The sequence below is a fragment of the Trachypithecus francoisi genome, unplaced genomic scaffold (assembly GCF_009764315.1).
Source record: "Trachypithecus francoisi isolate TF-2019V2 unplaced genomic scaffold, Tfra_2.0 Lachesis_group6, whole genome shotgun sequence".
Lineage (NCBI taxonomy): Eukaryota > Metazoa > Chordata > Mammalia > Primates > Cercopithecidae > Trachypithecus > Trachypithecus francoisi.
The window spans coordinates 69,715,896-69,731,146 of record NW_022681471.1 but is presented as its reverse complement, the minus strand read 5'-3'; the positions used below and the strand labels follow the sequence as shown (position 1 = coordinate 69,731,146).

The window sequence follows — 15,251 nt, the reverse complement described above, 5'->3', positions numbered from 1 at the left end:
ATGAACAAAATGAACCTCAACTGTTACCTTAAACCATATAGGAAAATTAATTTGAGATGGAACATAAGCCCAAACATAAAAGCCCAGACATAAAATCTGAAGTCATAAAGCTTTGAGAGGAAAACATAGGAGCATATGACTTGGGAATAGGCAGATTTCTTTATTTTATTTTATTTTATGTTATTTTATGTTTAGTAGAGACAGTCTTGCTATGTTGCCCAGGCTGGTCTCAAACTCCTGGGCTCAGGTGATCCTCCTTCCTTGGCCTCCCAGATTTCTGGGATTACAGGTGTGAACCACCACACCTGGCCAAAGATTTCTTAAACAAGTCACACCCAAACAAGAAAAATTAAAAGACAAAATTAGACTTCTTTAAAATTTAAAATGTCTGCTCATCAGAAGACATTGTCAAGAAAATTACTATTGAGTTTGAGAGTTCTTTATATACAAATTATTTGTCTGGTATATGGTTTGTAAATACTGTATTGTCTCCTCATATAATTTTACTTATGTATTTGTGTGGTCTATGTCACTTTCTATCCTGTATTTTATTTTTTTTGAGACAGAGTCTCGCTCTGTTGCCCAGGCTGGAGTGCACTGGTGCACTCTCTGCTCACCGCAAGCTCTGCCTCCCGGGTTCAAGCAATTCTCCTGCCTCAGATTCCCGAGTAGCTGGGATTACAGGCGCCTGCCATCATGCCCAACTACTTTTTGTATTTTCAGTAGAGACGGGGTTTCCCCATGTTGCTCAGGCTGGTCTCAAACTCCTGACCTCAGGTGATCTGCCCGCCTCGGCCTCCCAAAGTGCTGGGATTACAGGTGTGAGCCACCATACCCAGCCCTTACATTTTAATATTAAATATATTTCTTCTAAAATAGACAAACAATAGACTGAGAGAAAATTTTTGTAAAACATATCTGACAAAGGAATGGTATCAAGTATATGTACAACTCAATAATATAAAACAAGCAACCCAGTTTTAAAATGCACAAAATATTTAAACAGATGCTTCAAAAAAGATGTATGAATGGCCAGTAAGGATATGAAAAAAAATACTTAACATTATAAGTCATCAGGGAACTGCAAGTTAGACTCACTACACCCCACTAGAATGACTACATTTAGTTTTAAAAATGAAAATACTGGCCGGGCGCAGTGGCTCACGCCTGTAATCCCAGCACTTTGGGAGGCCGAGACGGGTGGATCACGAGGTCAGGAGATCGAGACCATCCTGACTAACACAGTGAAACCCTGTCTCTACTAAAAATACAAAAATTAGCCGGGTGCGGTGGCGGGTGCCTGTAGTCCCAGCTACATGGGAGGCTGAGGCAGGAGAGTGGCGTGAACCGGGAGGCGGAGCTTGCAGTGAGTGGAGATCATGCCACCGCACTCCAGCCTAGGCGATAGAGTGAGACTCCGTCTCAAAAAAAAAAAAAAAAAAAAAAATGAAAATACTATGCATTAGTGAGGATGTGGAGTAACTAGAACACTTATGTATTGCTGGTGGGAGTGTGAAGTGGAACATCTTTTTAATCGGTTCTGGCAGTTTCTTACATAGTTAAACATACACCTTAACCTATGACCTGATGGTTCCAGTTTTGGGTATTTACCCAAAAGAAATGAAAATATGTCCATTAAAAGACTTGCATATAAATGTTCTTAGCAGCTTTATTTTTAATAGGCTCAAACTAGAAACAATCCAAACGTCCATCAACTGGTGAATGGATAAACAAATACAATGGAATTGTATTCAGCACAACATGGATGAACCTCAAAAACATTATGCTGTGAAGGATCTCAGACTCAAAATGCTACCTACCTACTGTATAATTCCATTTATATGGAACACACACAACTAATCCATAGTGGTTCTCTCTGTAGGGTGAGGTGAGGGTGAATTTGACTGAGAAGAGGCATGAGAGAAGTTTCTGAGGATGATGGTAATGTTTAATACCTTGACAGGGGTTTGGGTTATACAGGTGTATGCATTTGTCAAAATTCAGCAAATATTCCCTTAAGATTGTGTATTTCAGGCCAGACGCGGTGGCTTATGCCTGTAAACCCAGCACTTTGGGAGGCCAAGGCAGGCAGATCACCTGAGGTCAGCAGTTCCAGACCAGCCTGGCCAACATGGCAAAACCCCATCTCTACTGAAAATACAAAAATTAGCCAGGCGTGGTAGTGTGCACCTGTAATCCCAGCTACTCAGGAGGTTGAGGCAGGAGAATTGCTTGAAACCGGAAGGTGGAGGTTGCAGTGAGCAGAGATAGTACCACTGCACTCCAGCCTGGGCAACAGAGCAAAACTCGTTCTCAAAAAAAAAAAAAAAAAAAAAAAAAAAATTGTATTTCAGTGTATGTAAATTTTAGCTCAAAAGAAAACAATTGCAAAAAATGGAACTCTAGTTAACAATATACATACACTCTTCCTAAGCCAGCGCTCAGCAAGGAGAAGACTATGTTCAGTTCAAGGGCCAAGATCATGAAGCCCAATGGCGAGAAGCCGGACGAGTTGGAATCCGGCATCTCCCAGGCTCTTCTGGAGCTGGAGATGAACTTGGACCTCAAGGCTCATCTAAGGGAGCTGAATATTACTGCAGTCAAGGAAATTGAAGTTTGTGTTGGTTGGAAAGCTATCATAATCTTTGTTCCCGTTCCTCAGCTGACATCTTTCCAGAAAATCCAAGTCTGGCTAGTACACGAATTGAAGAAAAAGTTCAATGGGAAGCATATTTTCTTTTTTTTTTTTTTTTTTTTTTTGAGACGGAGTCTCGCTGTGTCGCCCAGGCTGGAGTGCAGTGGCGCGATCTCGGCTCACTGCAAGCTCCGCCTCCCGGGTTCCCGCCATTCTCCCGCCTCAGCCTCCGAGTAGCTGGGACTACAGGCGCCCGCCACCGCGCCCGGCTAGTTTTTTGTATTTTTTAGTAGAGACGAGGTTTCACCGTGTTAGCCAGGAGGGTCTCGATCTCCTGACCTCGTGATCCGCCTGCCTCGGCCTCCCAAAGTGCTGGGATTACAGGCTTGAGCCACCGCGCCCGGCCGGGAAGCATATTTTCTTTATCGCTCAGAGGAGAATTCTGTCTAAGCCAACTCAAAAAAGCTGTACAAAAAAATAAGCAAAAGCATCCCAGGAGCTGTACTCTGACAGCTGTGCATGATGCCATCCTTGAGGACTTGGTCTTCCCAAGCGAAATTGTGGGCAAGAGAATCTGCGTGAAACTGGATGGCAGCCACCTCATAAAGGTTCACTGGGACAAAGCACAGCAGAACAATGTGGAACACAAGGCTGAAACCTTTTCTGGTGTCTATAAGAAGCTCATGGGCAAGGATGTTAATTTTGAATTCCCAGAGTTTCAATTGTAAACAAAAAATGATAAAATATATATTCACAGTAAAAAAAATACATAAGTATTGGGGGAGGGATGTGTGCTGATATCTTCAACTTACTTTGAAATGTATAAAAAATAAGTGGCTGGATCAATGGAAAGGTGGATAGATGGACAGATATGTGATGAAGCAAATATGGGAATTTTTTTTTTTTTTAATTGGGAAGGAGTCTTGCTCTGTCACCCAGGCTGGAGTGCAATGACACGATCTGGGCTCACTGCAACCTCCGCCTCCTAGGTTCAAGCAATTCTCCTGTCTCAGCCTCCCAAGTAGCTGGGATTACAGGCGTGTGCCACCATGCCCTGCTAATTTTTGTATTTTTTAGTAGAGAAGGGGTTTCACCATCTTGGCCAGGCTGGTCTCGAATGCCTGACCTCAGATGATCTGCCCGCTTCGGCCTCCCACAGTGCTGGGATTACAGGCATAAGCCACCGTGCCCAGCCAGGAAATTGTTAATGGTAGAATCCAGTGGTGAGTATATGAGTGATCACTGTAAATTTCTTTTAATTTGTTGCAGAGGCAGAAGGAGCAGTAAAGAAAAAGAAGACCAAGTAGACTTGGGGACAGTGACGTGGGAGAGAGCTCTGGGAGACTTGGGCTTAAATCTCATTGTGGGAGGTAGTCTAGGAACCAATTGGAGAGTTTAACAGTGTCAGGATAATTAGGGTCCCAAGGTGGCACAAGAGTTCAGACTTTACCCTTTCAACAGTGAAAAATCATCTTAGATTTTAAGCTGTGTATGACATAATAGGAGGTAGTATGGCATGGGGAAATGTAGGCAGTTACGAGCTAAGGAGACAAAGGTTCTGGTCCCATTCACAGTATGTCCTTGGGTGAGTCAATTAATATCTCTAGGTTTCAACAAAATGTACTCTTCTTCCTTTGTCCCCTCCTCCATCCAAAAAGAGGCCCTGGAGTCGGAGCAAGATGGCCGAATAGGAACAGCTCAAGTCTCCAACTCCCAGCACGAGCGACACAGAAGACCGGTGATTTCTGCATTTTCAACTGAGGTGCTGGGGTCATCTCACTAGGGAGTGCCGGACAATCGGTGCTGGTCAGCTGCTGCAGCCCGACCAGCGAGAGCTGAAGCAGGACGAGGCATCGCCTCACCTGGGAAGTGCAAGGGGGAAGGGAATGCCTTTTCCTAGCCAGGGGAACTGAGACACACAACACCTGGAAAATCGGGTGACTCCCACCCCAATACTGTGCTTTAAGCAACGGGCACACCAGGAGAATATATCCCACACCTGGCCGGGAGGGTCCCACGCCCACGGAGCCTCCCTCATTGCTAACACAGCAGTCAGCTATCTAACAGCAAGGCAGCAGCCAGGCTGGGGGAGGGGTGCCGGCCATTGCTGAGGCTTAAGTAGGTAAACAAAGCCGCTGGGAAGCTTGAACTGGGTGGAGCTCACAGCAGCTCAAGGAAACCTGCCTGTCTCTGTAGACTCCACCTCTGGGGACAGGGCACAGTTAACAACAACAACAACAAAAGCAGCAGGAACCTCTGCAGATGAAAACGACTCTGTCTGACAGCTTTGAAGAGAGCAGTGGATCTCCCAACACGGAGGTTGACATCTGAGAAGGGACAGACTGCCTGCTCAAGTGGGTCCCTGACCCCTGAGTAGCCTAACTGGGAGACATCCCCCACTAGGGGCAGTCTGACACCCCACACCTCACAGGGTGGAGTACACCCCTGAGAGGAAGCTTCCAAAGGAAGAATCAGACAGGTACACTCGCTGTTCAGCAATATTCTATCTTCTGCAAACTCTGCTGCTGATACCCAGGCAAACAGGGTCTGGAGTGGACCTCAAGCAATCTCCAACAGACCAACAGACAGTCCTTCTGACTGTCAGACGGAAAACTATCAAATAGGAAGGACACCTATACCAAAACCCCATCAGTATGTCACCATCAATAAAGAACAGAGAGAGATAAAACCACAAAGATGGGGAAGAAGCAGGGCAGAAAAGCTGGAAATTCAAAAATAAGAGCGCATCTCCCCCTGCAAAGGAGCGCAGCCCATCGCCAGCAACGGATCAAAGTTGGTCAGAGAATGCCTTTGACGAGATAGAGAAGAAGGCTTCAGTCCATCAAACTTCTGAGAGCTAAGGAGGAATTACGTACCCAGCGCAAAGAAACTAAAAATCTTGCAAAAAGAGTGGAAGAATTGACAGCTAGACTAATTAATGCAGAGAAGATCATAAACGAAATGACAGAGATGAAAACCATGACACGAGAAATACGTGACAAATGCACAAGCTTCAGTAACCGACTCGATCAACTGGAAGAAAGAGTATCAGCGATTGAGGATCAAATGAATGAAATGAAGCGAGAAGAGAAACCAAAAGAAAAAAGAAGAAAAAGAAATGAACAAAGCCTGCAAGAAGTATGGGATTATGTAAAAAGACCAAATCTACGTCTGATTGGGGTGCCTGAAAGTGAGGGGGAAAATGGAACCAAGTTGGAAAACACTCTTCAGGATATCATCCAGGAGAACTTCCCCAACCTACTAGGGCAGGCCAACATTCAAATTCAGGAAGTACAGAGAACGCCACAAAGATACTCCTCCAGAAGAGCAACTCCAAGACACATAATTGCCAGATTCACCAAAGTTGAAATGAAGGAAAGAATCTTAAGGGCAGCCAGAGAGAAAGGTCGGGTTACCCACAAAGGGAAGCCCATCAGACTAACAGCAGATCTCTCGGCAGAAACTCTACAAGCCAGAAGAGAGTGGGGGCCAATATTCAACGTTCTTAAAGAAAAGAATTTTAAACCCAGAATTTCATATCCAGCCAAACTAAGTTTCATCAGTGAAGGAGAAATAAAATCCTTTACAGATAAGCAAATGCTTAGAGATTTTGTCACCACCAGGCCTGCCTTACAAGAGACCCTGAAGGAAGCCCTAAACATGGAAAGGAACAACCGGTACCAGCCATTGCAAAAACATGCCAAAATGTAAAGACCATCGAGGCTAGGAAGAAACTGCATCAACTAACGAGCAAAATAACCAGTTAATATCATAATGGCAGGATCAAGTTCACACCTAACAATATTAACCTTAAATGTCAATGGACTAAATGCTCCAATTAAAAGACACAGACTGGCAAACTGGATAAAGAGTCAAGACCCATCAGTCTGCTGTATTCAGGAGACCCATCTCACATGCAGAGACATACATAGGCTCAAAATAAAGGGATGGAGGAAGATCTACCAAGCAAATGGAGAACAAAAAAAAGCAGGGGTTGCAATCCTAGTCTCTGAAAAAACAGACTTTAAACCATCAAAGATCAAAAGAGACAAAGAAGGCCATTACATAATGGTAAAGGGATCAATTCAACAGGAAGAGCTAACTATCCTAAATATATATGCACCCAATACAGGAGCACCCAGATTCATAAAGCAAGTCCTTAGAGACTTACAAAGAGACTTAGACTCCCATACAATAATAATGGGAGACTTCAACACTCCACTGTCAACATTAGACAGATCAACGAGACAGAAAGTTAACAAGGATATCCAGGAATTGAACTCATCTCTGCACCAAGCGGACCTAATAGACATCTATAGAACTCTCCACCCCAAATCAACAGAATATACATTCTTCTCAGCACCACATCGCACTTATTCCAAAATTGACCACATAATTGGAAGTAAAGCACTCCTCAGCAAATGTACAAGAACAGAAATTATAACAAACTGTCTCTCAGACCACAGTGCAATCAAACTAGAACTCAGGACTAAGAAACTCAATCAAAACCGCTCAACTACATGGAAACTGAACAACCTGCTCCTGAATGACTACTGGGTACATAATGAAATGAAGGCAGAAATAAAGATGTTCTTTGAAACCAATGAGAACAAAGATACAACATACCAGAATCTCTGGGACACATTTAAAGCAGTGTGTAGAGGGAAATTTATAGCACTAAATGCCCACAAGAGAAAGCAGGAAAGATCTAAAATTGACACTCTAACATCACAATTAAAAGAACTAGAGAGGCAAGAGCAAACACATTCGAAAGCTAGCAGAAGGCAAGAAATAACTAAGATCAGAGCAGAACTGAAGGAGATAGAGACACAAAAAAACCTCCAAAAAATCAATGAATCCAGAAGTTGGTTTTTTGAAAAGATCAACAAAATTGACAGACCGCTAGCAAGACTAATAAAGAAGAAAAGAGAGAGGAATCAAATAGACGCAATAAAAAATCATAAAGGGGATATCACCACTGACCCCACAGAAATACAAACTACCATCAGAGAATACTATAAACACCTCTACGCAAATCAACTAGAAAATCTAGAAGAAATGGATAATTTCCTGGACACTTACACTCTCCCAAGACTAAACCAGGAAGAAGTTGAATCCCTGAATAGACCAATAGCAGGCTCTGAAATTGAGGCAACAATCAATAGCCTACCCACCAAAACAAGTCCAGGACCAGATGGATTCACAGCTGAATTCTACCAGAGGTACAAGGAGGAGCTGGTACCATTCCTTCTGAAACTATTCCAATCAATAGAAAAAGAGGGAATCCTCCCGAACTCATTTTATGAGGCCAACATCATCCTGATACCAAAGCCTGGCAGAGACACAACAAAAAAAGAGAATTTTAGACCAATATCCCTGATGAACATCGATGCAAAAATTCTCAATATAATACTGGCAAATCCGATTCAGCAGCACATCAAAAAGCTTATCCACCATGATCAAGTGGGCTTCATCCCTGGGATGCAACGCTGGTTCAACATTCGCAAATCAATCAACGTAATCCAGCATATAAACAGAACCAAAGACAAGAACCACATGATTATCTCAATAGATGCAGAAAAGGCTTTGGACAAAATTCAACAGCCCTTCATGCTAAAAACGCTCAATAAATTTGGTATTGAGGGAACGTACCTCAAAATAATAAGAGCTATTTATGACAAACCCACAGCTCATATCATACTGAATGGGCAAAAACTGGAAAAATTCCCTTTGAAAACTGGCACAAGACAGGGATGCCCTCTCTCACCACTCCTATTCAACATAGTGTTGGAAGTTCTGGCTAGGGCAATCAGGCAAGAGAAAGAAATCAAGGGTATTCAGTTAGGAAAAGAAGAAGTCAAATTGTCCCTGTTTGCAGATGACATGATTGTATATTTAGAAAAGCCCATTGTCTCAGCCCAAAATCTCCTTAAGCTGATAAGCAACTTCAGCAAAGGATACAAAATTAATGTGCAAAAATCACAAGCATTCTTATACACCAGTAACAGACAAACAGAGAGCCAAATCAAGAATGAACTTCCATTCACAATTGCTTCAAAGAGAAAATACCTAGGAATCCAACTTACAAGGGATGTAAAGGACCTCTTCAAGGAGAACTACAAACCACTGCTCAGTGAAATCAAAGAGGACCCAAACAAATGGAAGAACATACCATGCTCATGGATAGGAAGAATCAATATCGTGAAAATGGCCATACTGCCCAAGGTTATTTATAGATTCAATGCCATCCCCATCAAGCTACCAATGAGTTTCTTCACAGAATTGGAAAAAACTGCTTTAAAGTTCATATGGAACCAAAAAAGAGCCAGCATTGCCAAGACAATCCTAAGTCAAAAGAACAAAGCTGGAGGCGTCACGCTACCTGACTTCAAACTATACTGCAAGGCTACAGTAACCAAAACAGCATGGTACTGGTACCAAAACAGAGATATAGACCAATGGAACAGAACAGAGTCCTCAGAAAGAATACCACACATCTACAGCCATCTGATCTTTGACAAACCTGAGAGAAACAAGAAATGGGGAAACGATTCCCTATTTAATAAATGGTGCTGGGAAAATTGGCTAGCCATAAGTAGAAAGCTGAAACTGGATCCTTTCCTTACTCCTTATACGAAGATTAATTCAAGATGGATTAGAGACTTAAATGTTAGACCTAATACCATAAAAACCCTAGAAGAATACCTAGGTAATACCATTCAGGACATAGGCATGGGCAAGGACTTCATGTCTAAAACACCAAAAGCAATGGCAGCAAAAGCCAAAATTGACAAATGGATCTAATTAAACTAAAGAGCTTTTGCACAGCTAAAGAAACTACCATCAGAGTGAACAGGCAACCTACAGAATGGGAGAAAATTTTTGCAGTCTACTCATCTGACAAAGGGCTAATATCCAGAATCTACAAAGAACTCAAACAAATTTACAAGAAAAAAACAAACAACCCCATCAAAAAGTGGGCAAAGGATATGAACAGACATTTCTCAAAAGAAGACATTCATACAGCCAACAGACACATGAAAAAATGCTCATCATCACTCGCCATCAGAGAAATGCAAATCAAAACCACAATGAGATACCATCTCACACCAGTTAGAATGGCAATCATTAAAAAGTCAGGAAACAACAGGTGTTGGAGAGGATGTGGAGAAATAGGAACACTTTTACACTGTTGGTGGGATTGTAAACTAGTTCAACCATTATGGAAAACATTATGGCAATTTCTCAAGGATCTAGAACTAGATGTACCATATGACCCAGCCATCCCACTACTGGGTATATACCCAAAGGATCATAAATCATGCTGCTATAAAGACACATGCACACGTATGTGTATTGCAACACTATTCACAATAGCAAAGACTTGGAATCAACCCAAATGTCCATCTGTGACAGACTGGATTAAGAAAATGTGGCACATATACACCATGGAATACTATGCAGCCATAAAAAAGGATGAGTTTGCGTCCTTTGTAGGGACATGGATGCAGCTGGAAACCATCATTCTTAGCAAACTATCACAAGAAGAGAAAACCAAACACCGCATGTTCTCACTCATAGGTGGGAACTGAACAATGAGATCACTTGGACTCGGGAAGGGGAACATCACACACTGGGGCCTATCATGGGGAGGGGGGAGGAGGGAGGGATTGCATTGGGAGTTATACATGATATAAACGTCATGCACATGTACCCTAGAACTTAAAGTATAATAAAAAAAAAAAAAAAAATGTGGCACATATACACCATGGAATACTATGCAGCCATGAAAAAGGATGAGTTTGCATCCTTTGTAGGGACATGGATGCAGCTGGAAACCATCATTCTTAGCAAACTATCACAAGAAGAGAAAACCAAACACCGCATGTTCTCACTCATAGGTGGGAACTGAACAATGAGATCACTTGGACTCGGGAAGGGGAACATCACACATCGGGGCCTATCATGGGGAGGGGTGAGGGGGGAGGAATTGCATTGGGAGTTATACCTGATATAAATGATGAATTGATGGGTGCTGACGAGTTGATGGGTGCAGCACACCAACATGGCACAAGTATACATATGTAACAAACCTGCACGTTATGCACATATACCCTAGAACTTAAAGTATAATAAAAAAAAGAAAATTAAATAAAAAAAAAAAGGCCCTGGAAAAACTAAGTTTAATTAGGCACAGAAGGAACTTTGTAAATATATACCGAAGGAGAAAAATAAACTACCTCCACCTTTTCCCTCTGCTCCACGCAACTCTCTTGCCGCTGCCCCTTGCCCCCTTGCCCCGATCCATTTGAATGATTTTTCTTGCCCTTTAACTGGCTTTCCTCATCTGCAGGATCAGCAAGTTGGACTTGAAACATGGCCCTTGGGACAGAGCATACTAGTTACGCTACTCCAGCTCAGCTACTGATACCTGATTCTAGATTTAAGGCCCAGCAATGTTTCATTCTTCCAGCTCTTGCTATCTAGAAACTTACTGTGCAAGGGTCTTGGGGTTCCTCAGGCCCTAGGTCTGTGGCTGTCTTAGAGCCAGAGAAGTCACCCTTAAAGAGGTGGGCCAGGATCTGAGAATGCAGGCACACAAAGTACATACACTACTAGCCTTTCCTCAGCTATCCTGAGCCCCACCGTGCCCCATCCCCAGGTCTCCCCTCATCGTTCCCTCCTATGGCCTGTTTAGCAGTTAGTGTCTACCGAAGACCTGGTACCAAGGGAGTTATCTTTCTGGATGTATATAATGACTGATCTTTTTATTTAGACTGTGACTTCTTAGAAGGCCAAATGAGTGGGAGATAGGCAAAAGGGTATTGTAAGGCTAGGATACTTCCTAAATTGAAAAAAAAAAAAAATCCTGCCAAATGCAATACCCCAAAGCTTTTACTAAAAGAAACCTCTCCAGATGGTGAGGGACTCCAGATTTTATCATATCTCTGGCACTTCACTTTCCCCATGAAGTTTCTCACTGGCTATTCTCCTTTAACTGCCTGGCCCAGGCATGGGCACAGAACCTCGTGCTCCTTAGAACAGATAAGACTAAGCTGAGGCCGGGCGCAGTGGCTCACGCCTGTAATCCCAGCACTTTGGGAGGCCGAGGCGGGCAGATCACGAGGTCAGGAGATTGAGACCATCCTGGCTAACATGGTGAAACCCCATCTCTACTAAAAATACAAAAAATTAGCTGGGCGTGGTGGTGATCGCCTGTAGTCCCAGCCACTCAGGAAGTAGAAGCAGGAGAATGGTGTGAACCTGGGACATGGAGTTTGCAGTGAGCCGAGATTGCACCACTGCACTCCAGCCTGGGAGACAGAGCAAAACTCTGTCTCGGAAAAAAAAAAAAAAAAAAAGACTAAGCTGAAACACTAAATAAGACATTAGTAAAGAGAAGGTGATAACAGAAGGCAAATGAACACTAATAGCATTACAGAGCTAGATAACCTGGCTTCAAAGATAAGGCCTGCTCTCTGGGGCTAGCAAGTCCTGGCGTATAATAGTTGCTGAATACATATTTGTTAATAAATAAATAACTATCCACAGTGGAAATCACACACTTCCTGCCCTCAAGGAGCTTAAGTTCTAGTGGGGAGACATGTCAAAAGGGGCATTTTAATATAATTGTAGAAGTGCTGTAATAGAGAAGTATAATGGTTAAAATCACAGACTCTGAAGCCAGACTGCTATAGTGTGAATCGTAGGTCCTTGGGCAAATTATTTAACTTTTTTCCTTGTCAATTTCCTCATTTATAAAATGATGTCCCTAGCTCATATACATGTCTGTATGTGGTATCACTTTCCACAATGATTTGAGGTAATTACAAGGAAAAGCGTAGATAATTTAGATGTAACGTTAAGTAAATCCTTTTCCCTCTTTAGCCTTCAGTTTTCCCATCTGTAAAAGGAGGAGTTTGGACTTTGTAGAAGGTCCCTTCCAGCTCTGATGCACTATTTTAGATTTTGGAATTGGACCAATGCCAAAGAACATACCAGGTTTTCTTTTCTCTTTTCAATAAAAGCTATCTTCAAACTATCTTATTGCTAACATTTATTGAGCACCTACTATATGATGGGTGCTGTACTAGGTACTTTCCATACTTTACTTCTAATCCTCACAACAAACCTGAAAGATAGGCCTCCTCTCTATCGTTTCTCGATGAAGAAACCAGGGCTTTATTACATCAAGTAGCGACATCGATTTATTTATCTACATATTGAGCACCTTCTTTGTATAAGGCATCGTGTTAAATGCTAAGGATACAAAAGCAAATAATGCTGATTCTATGCCCAAGGTCAGTCTATCAGAAGAGATTAAGATGTAGTAAGGGCAAAGCCCATCTTTATACTGCATCGTAACCATGTACCCAAGACACCACTGTTCCAGTCCTACAAGGGTTCCACTTTTCAGAATGGGGAAATTCTTAGCACAATATTTAGCACATAATTGGCTTTCAATAAATATCTCTTAAATGATTTTTTGTTTTTTATTTATTTTTATTTTTATTTTTTTGAGATGGAGTCTCACTCTGCCACCCAGGCTGGAGGTGCAGTGGCACGATCTCGGCTCACTGCAAGCTCTGCCACCGGGGTTCACGCCATTCTCCTGCCTCAGCCTCCCGAGTGGCTGTGACTACAGGCGCCCACCACCACGCCAGCTAAATTTTCGTAACTTTTTAGTAGAGATGTGGTTTCACTGTGTTACCCAGGATGATCTCGATCTCCTGACCTCGTGATCCGCCCACCTCAGCCTCCCAAAGTGCTGGGATTACAGGCCTGAGCCACCACACCCGCTGAAATTATTTTTTGAAATGAATTAATAAAAGGCTAAAATAAAATTCATTAAATTTCTCCCTTGGATAGGGTCAAGAACCCATACATTACACATTTTCTCTCACTTCAAGCTCTGCTGTTCTATACTACCCTCAGAGGGTTAAGTATTTTCTATCTCTTTCTTTTCCATAATGCTCCTGCTGCTTCCGTCATCTTTCCCCCTCTATGCCTGCTCTAATAATAGACAAACTATTAAGCAGACTGCTTCCTTGGCATTCAGGAAGCAGGCTCCATGCACATAGCCAATTGATTTGTTTTTAATGTACCCATTATTATGAATAGGCTTCTGGCTCAAGCTGAAATCGGCTATGTCCAATATCCTTTACCCTCCATGCTTCCACTTTGGCCATCTAAAGGTGTTGACATTCGAATCCATTTCCCAGTAACGTGGGTTCCTATCAGTACTCTTCCTGATTACAGGTAACAAAACCAAAGCCTTCTCTGTCTTTGGACTTCTTTTGCCACTAGCAGAGCATCCTGGCTCCTTCTCACAGTCCATCCCACTTGGCTCTTGAATCCAAGGTGATGCTGTGTCATCAGAACTCTTAAGTTACCCTTATAAAGATGAATCAATAAAAGGAGTAAAGGATAGAAAGATTATGTATTCACCTTCTTAAGAATGCTCTCATCATCCCTTCTCAAGTAGTCAGAATGATTTAGGGACAGGGCAGGAAAATGATGTGAATGATCTAGTGAATTCCATTCCAGCCAGAAAATCCTATTGGAGAATAGGAGAGGCCCAAAGCAAAGATGTGCCTTTTGCCTAAAATAGAGAACTTCAGGGATAGAAAGGACTTTCAGAGGTCATCTGGTCCATGGAATCCCAAGCACTAATCTGCATACCCATGACAGTCTGGGACATTTTCATCAGTGTGCTGACACCCACGAGAAAAATTGTTATCAACTGACATATCTTGAGAAAGCCTTTTCTGAGTAAAAGGCTGTTCTTTCCACACTTTCTAGATTTTGATGTTAAAATATCATTTCAGTAATAACATCATAGTGAAGAAACATGTCTTTACATGACAGAAAGTTGGCATTACGTTGGTCCCCAAAGTTTCTGGAGAAACTTTAGAGAAATTTTACTGGTCTTTCAGATTGAAATTTTGGGGAAGCATTGTTTTGGTTTTCTGGTTTCCAAACCTGGCAGTGCATTAATATTACTAGGGGCCTTGTCCAAACTATGTATTCCTGGGTTTCACCCCAAGATATTCCAATTCAGCAAGGGTAGAGTAGGACCTAGGAGCTGGTGCTTTTAGAAAAGTCTCTAGGGGATTTTTATGTGCAACCAGGTTAGGGAACCACTGCTCTGCTTCACCCTCTAAAGTGAATAATCAAGGGCATAAGTAATTGGAATGATTCCATTGCGGGCTCATTTCTGTTAGAGACAGAAGGAAAGCACACTCTGTAACCTGCAATATGAATGAGAGACATCTGCTAGGGTTTTTCCAAGGTCCACAGTCAGACAAGTAAAAGAATGTAAAGGGCTACAGGAGCCACGCCTTACTTACTTGTGAGCATGAGCCAAGCTGATTAATCTACACATGGTAGTAGTATTCTCTAAAGATCTGTTATTGTTGATGATGTTTATTGATCAAGCATGATTTAGAGATTTATAGAGGAAACTTCATGCATCTGAAGACACTAGCCCTATTTCTACAACTTTACTCTCAACCTTGTCTCATCTTTTATATACTTCTATCTCAAAATGTCTTCACCCAATTTAGTAGAGTTACATTCAATAAATGGCAGTTATAATTATTAATAGTTTCTACTA

General features: G+C 42.2%; 1 pseudogene; it reads left to right on the top strand.

Annotated features, from left to right (window-relative positions):
- The first annotated feature begins 2,458 nt into the window (after positions 1-2,458).
- LOC117077536 lies at positions 2,459-3,365 on the top strand (annotated as a pseudogene).
- Positions 3,366-15,251: the final 11,886 nt, after the last annotated feature.